Source organism: Anolis carolinensis, chromosome 1 (genome assembly GCF_035594765.1).
Source record: "Anolis carolinensis isolate JA03-04 chromosome 1, rAnoCar3.1.pri, whole genome shotgun sequence".
Classification (NCBI taxonomy): domain Eukaryota; kingdom Metazoa; phylum Chordata; class Lepidosauria; order Squamata; family Dactyloidae; genus Anolis; species Anolis carolinensis.
This window is the reverse complement of record NC_085841.1, coordinates 258,127,082-258,133,633: the sequence shown is the minus strand read 5'-3', so window position 1 is coordinate 258,133,633 and position 6,552 is coordinate 258,127,082.

Here is a 6,552-nt window from a genome sequence, read left to right as displayed (position 1 = left end):
ACACTGTCTTATTTTCGGGGAAACACGGTAACAATCAGAACAAATTAATATATCAAACTCAACAACACAGCATCAACAAAATAAAAACATGGCCAGTAAACGGCGCTTCAATCCTCAGTCTTGGAGGAGAGGAATAAAATTATAATTGTGCAATATATTAGGAGAACTGATCGCAAATGTCCATGATAAAGTACAGAAGACTAGGATGTAGGTACAGGTAGGAACTCAATCAATTGTTCATCTCAGTCGAAGGTGGCTCGAAAAACACAGGTTTTCAAATCTTTTCTGAATGACGTCAATGTAGGGGCTAATCTGATTTCTCTCGGGAGAGAGTTCGAGAGCCAGGGAGACACGACCGAAAAGGTCTTCTCTCTCGTCCCCACCAATCGGGTTTGGGATGAAGGTGGGAATGAGAGAAGGGCCTCCCCAGTAGATCGTAGAGTTTGTGCAGGTTTGTAATAGGAGATGTGATCACAAAGATAGGCTGGACCTGAGCCGTTTAGGACTTTATAGGTAATAACCATTACTTTGAATTAGGATCAGATATTTATCAGTAGCCAATGGAGTTGTTTCAATAGGGAGGTAGTTCTCTTCCTATAGTTTGCTCCAGTTAACAACCTGGCTGCCGCTTGTTATACTAGTTGGAGTTTCCGAGCCATCTTCAAAGGTAGTCCCACGTAGAGTGTGGACATTTGCTAGATTAGAGCAAAGGGCTAGAGGCAAAAGTGAAAAAAAATTAAAATTGCTATTTTTTCACATAAGAGAGCCTCTCTCAGCAGGACTTTATGGCAGAAGTTTACTATCGAATTGCACTGGAGGACAAGGGAATCCTATAGTGGCCCTCATAGGTCTTCAAGTATGACTTTGGTCGTCTAGTGTCCATAGAGTTGCACTGGAGGACTGAGAGTTTCCTAGGAATAATATTTTAATCAAATCCACTAAAAGTCAAACCTGCAAATGTGGAGTGCCAACTGTACATGCTAAACATATGCAATACTTCCATACCACGTGTTGGTCACTTGGATTCCACATCAAGATTCCAAGAGAATCGCTGTGTATTGGGTTAGTACTCGTTTTCTAGTTTAATGTGCTGCTGAATGATTTTTGCATTAAGATGGAGCCATAGAAACATGCAGCCATTGGATAAAGCCGCAGTCACAAAGCTAATAATAATAGTTTGGTTTTTTCTACTGTTTGAAAAATAGAAATCAAGTTGGAGTGGATATTTTAAAAATATGTAATGCGGTATACCTTCCACATTGCATTCGCCATAGCAGAGTTATATACAGCAGAGTCTCGCTTATCCAAGCCTTGCTTATCCAAGCCTCTGGATTATCCAAGCCATTTTTGTAGTCAATGTTTTCAATATATCCCTCCTTATTATCCAAGATATTCGCTTATCCAAGCTTCTGCCGGCCCGTTTAGCTTGGATAAGTGAGACTCTATTGTATTTGATTTACATGCCGCCTTTCTCCAAAAATGGAGACTTTTGTATCTCTACAAATTATTTTGAAACACATATGTGAAGTTTCAGACATTAAGAGTGAGACTAACAGGAGGTGAGATTTGCATGGTCCAGAGACATTAGGCTTCAATGTTTTATTCTTACTCTCCTATACCTGCCTAGAATTAAAATGCATTTATTTTAAATACGTTATTTTTATTCCAGCTACAGAATTTTATTTATTTGGCAGAACAGGAAGACTTTAGCATACATTGTCATTTATTTTCCACATTGGTGATAGTGAGAACTTCAAACATTTCCATCTTTCTAACTAGTGTTTTTGATAAGTGAAGTTCACTGAAAATGCTCAATGATTCTGAATTAAGAAGCTGAATTCGTAGGTAAACAACATACTGTAATAGCAACAGTAAAGAGATGCCACAAATACTTTGAAAGCTAACTGGTGCAATTAAATGCTGAGATAACTTTTCTCATCTTATAAAGTCTTGAAAAAAAAACTCTTAAGGCCATAGCCCTACAGTTAATCCCACAATAAATGCTGAATAGGAAGGCTGGCAAATGATGCCATGTGTTAATATAGTTCTTACAAATGTATTGGTTTTAGAACAGTTATGGGTGAGTTGCAGTGAAAATGCGTTTAACAGGATCAGGATATGACATTGCAAAGATAAGCAGGTCTAAAAATCTTCTGACCATCAAAATCAACATACAAAGCAGGCCCCTGCTAGGTGAGGCATGAGTCCAAGTAATAGGGGTTTAAAGGAACGTCTGATCCATAAATATCCGAACGGTTTCTTTTCTCATGTGACACAAGGGAACAGATTAATCCTAACGTAAGAGATTAGCAAGCAGTTTTAAGCAGTGGTCAAGAAGCTGGGGCACTCAGCATTAGATGTACTTAAGGCAGGGATGTGTATGTTAATATTTGTGATAGCAAAATCATTTTGTAAAAATTCAACAAGAGAGGCTGGGACCTGAAAAACTCCATGGAGCCTCTACTATTTTTTTCTGGTAAAAGGGGGCTGTTTTGTACCAAGAAGAGCACACTCTTTGGTGAATTTGTATCTTTTAATAGAGATGGCTTCAATCTCTGGTTTTTAAGCATGTTTGCATTCAGTTTTATGTTGCAAGATATTTAAATTAAAAGTTTGAGTTGGTCTCAAGATAATCTTAATTTTAAAATAAAGTATGGCATGCCAAAATTTGATAGATTCCATTATCTACGGGGGTTATCCAGAAAGTACATTACGTTTTGAAATTAAGAATGAACAAAGTATAGGAGAAAACATTTACCATATGCAGTTGAAAGCCACACCCAAATACCACATCTCACGTAGTCGCCATTCAAATCTAGGCACTTATCATAGTGATAAGTGAGCTTGGAAATCCCTTCCCCACTAAATTCTGCCGCCTCCTTCCTCAACCCTTCCCCCTTCCTGCAGTTGTGCAGCGTTGCCCAAACGCTGCTTTGCCAGCCACGCCCCCATTGTTGGAAACAAGTGGTTGAGGACGGAGGCAGCAGAATTTAGTGGGGAAGGAATTTCCAAGCTCATTTATCACTATGATAAGTGCCTAGATTTGAATGGCAACTATGTTGAGAAGTAGTATTTGGGTGTGGCTTTCAACTGCATATGGTAAATGTTTTCTCCTATACTTTGTTCATTTTTAATTCCAAAACGTAATGTACTTTCTGGATAGCCCATGTATTATCTGTTCAACCCATTGCGGTGGCACAATGGGTTAAACCCTTATGCCAGCTGAATTGCTGACCTGAAGATTGGGTTGCTGACCTGAAGGTTGCCAGTCTGAATCCGTGAGACAGGGTAAGCTTCCACCTGTCAGCTCTAGCTTGCGGGGATATGAGAAGCCTCCCAACAGGATAGTAACACATCTGGGCGTCCCCTGCGCAACGTCTCTGTAGATGGCCAATTCCATCACACCAGAAACGACTTGCAGTGTGTTCTCAAGTCACTTCTAATACATTTAAAAAAATCTGTTCAAGAATTATGGAAAATTTAATCATGTTAAATTACTGTATATACTCATGTAGAAGTCTAAAATTTTTAGTCAAAAAAATGACCAAAAATCCCATGTCGACTTACCTATGAGCAATGTACGTACTGTACCACAACTCTCATTATAAAAGGAACTATCCTCTCCTCTGGATCAAGTGGAGGATGACCTTTGTGGATGCCTGGGTGAGGAAATGGAGGGGTGACAACCAGAGCAGCTGGCCCTCTGAGGCAGCGTTGGTGCTTTCCCTCTCCATTAAATGACCACTGGCTCATCCATGGATCATATAAAAAGCCATATTTTTGGCTCTCAGACCTGCCCTCGACTTACACAGATCAATTTATACAGAAGTATACACAGTGCTGCCTGACTGAGGCTAGCAAAAAGCAGAAGCTTGTTTATCATAACACACAAACCTCGGATAAACTAATTTTTCATTAAGTCCTTGTAAAATTGGTCACCTTTTGTCAGTAATGAATGAACAGAATCTATATACCTGTACGAATAATGACACCATGTGGTCGTTTCCGGGAAATGTTATATACACCAAGTGGGTGAAATGTGTAGCTTAAGCATGACTTTAAAAAATTCTGTGTGGCTGAGAAGAAGAAAACCACATTTGATGGGACCAAACTATATTTCAACACAGTTCGTTTTAAAATAGCTGATCATCCCACCACTTGTTCACACACAAATAAGAATATTTGGTCGTCTGTGGTGTTATTTATATGACTGGTTCCTAGCAAATGCTGACATTCTGAGGTGTGACAGAACCAGGCACAAGCAAAAACTGCTTGTCTCTTTGAACATTTAATTTTTATAACAAGGGAGTGGCACAGAATACCACTAGTACTTGTAATACTAAGAGAAAACAAAATAGAAAACAAAGAGCAAGTGCTATCTGTTAAACAATCAAATTCTGAATCATGGTCATAGAAAAGGTTGTTTTTCCATGTCAGTAGCAACTTGAGAAACTGCAAGTCGCTTTTGGTGTGAGAGAATTGGCTGTTATAAGAATTTTTAACACCCTACCTATTTTAAGGGACATCTTTGCCCTTATCTTAAGGATATTGTAGTAAGAGTTAAAGGGGATGCAATTACTAAGATGATCTCTGAACATGTACCAATATTTAGCAATAAAAAACCCTTTCTAATACACAATCTTTTTATATACGTGCCAAATTTGTAGAAGAGCTCACCTGACAAATATGTACAACTGCAGTGAAAGATACATCAGGTGAACCTTGCCAAGTTCAGGTAAGCCACAAGGACTAATATCTTTTTATTAGTGCCAGTGCAAACAAAATTCAAATCAATAGATTGGTAGTTTCAGCCCTTCACTGTTGTATCAAATTCTTGATACAAATCACTACCAAGAAAGACAATATGAAGATGCTTGTAGAATTTGAAGATTCACATAATAGCAAGAGTGATTAGGTAGAATGGAGAATTGGGGATTTTTTTAAAGATGATAGCAAGATAATAACTCTACATCTTTTGGGTGAAAGATGAGAGGTTAACTTATATTTCTTATTTTTTGTTATACAGGAATGAATTTTAGTTTTAGACTATAAGATTTATATAGTAAGTTGAGTTTGTCTTCATAGTCTTTGGAATATGAAATTTAGATTGCAACAGTAAAATGTGTATTTTTTTTAAAATGTGATGTCGCTCATTGGAAATTTAAAAATTAATTTACTATCATGAACATGAATAATTTAAATCATTAAATTGGTTACTGGTGTTTAAGTTATTGATCTTTTGTGTGTGTCAGGAGCAATTTGAGAAACTGCAAGTCGCTTCTGGTGTAAGAGAATTGGCCATCTGCAAGGACATTGCCCAAGGGACGTCCAGAAGTTTTACCATCCTTGTGGGAGGCTTCTCTCATGTCCCTGCATGGGGAGCTGGAGTTGACAGAGGGAGCTCACCCACACTCCCCAGATTCGAACCGCCAACCTATCAGTTAGCCGTCCTGCCGGCACAAGGGTTTAACCCACTGTGCCACCAGGGACTCCAAGTTACTGATGAAGCCATAAGTATGCAGCAAGACTATGGGATTTACTGAGGATAACAGGGAAGTTCTTGCAGCTCACCTTAAAAAGCACATTTGGTTACTGGTTCTTTTAAGAGCTCTTTTAATTCTTTTAAAGTCTTTGGTTGAAAAAAATTCCCCTGCACTCTCATGGACTACATAACTCATATGATTGTTGCATAGGAACGGTAGATAGTCAACATGTGTCAATAAGACTGGGAAAGATGGTCAAAAGCATGGGATTTTATCTCTCAACTCCTCCATTCAAATTGGCATACACCTGCATCTTGTTTCTTTCCATACCATCAACATACACTACTCACTCTGCAAAAATCTTGTTAAATTTTAATAAGAAGTATTTTAGTTAGAGCCGTGTAACTCACTGTGGTGGTTCCTGGACAGATGCTGAACACAAGTACTGTATTCAGAAAAGGGAAAACAGCTGAAGCCAATGGGAAGAAATATGGTCAGAGTCCCCAGAATTTTAAAGAGAAAAAAAATGCTGGCCTTAAACTTTAAGCAGACTGGGAAGTGCTGAATTAGACGGCAATGATACACAGTAAATAAATGGAAAGCTATAAAAATTACTTGGTGAATTCAGAGTAGAAAATTCTTAGCCACAAATGTTTGGAACCCAACTCATGTGTACACCAGAAAACTTTTCTGTGAACCCAAATATTTTCTGCTTCCACAACCCCAAGTAAGATGTGTGCACTTCAAAGGTTAGTGGTAGAGCATGGGTTTTGCACACAGGAGCCTGGAGTCCCAATTTTAATTCATAGCATCGCTAATTTAAAAGATCACACTTCTAACTACTCCACTATGTTCTACAGTCATGTTACCTTGATACGAGGCCATGCCTTTTAAACTTGCATTAAAAGGAAAAGTGATATTAGCACTCATCTTGAATGAATCGTAGCTCTAACTAAACTCACTGACGTATACAAAAAAGGAATATATTTTAGAGATTGACAAGATTTCTCTGTCTGACCACGTGGGGAAAGGGTTTATCAGAAATATAGAGAGTAGGACATACATTTTG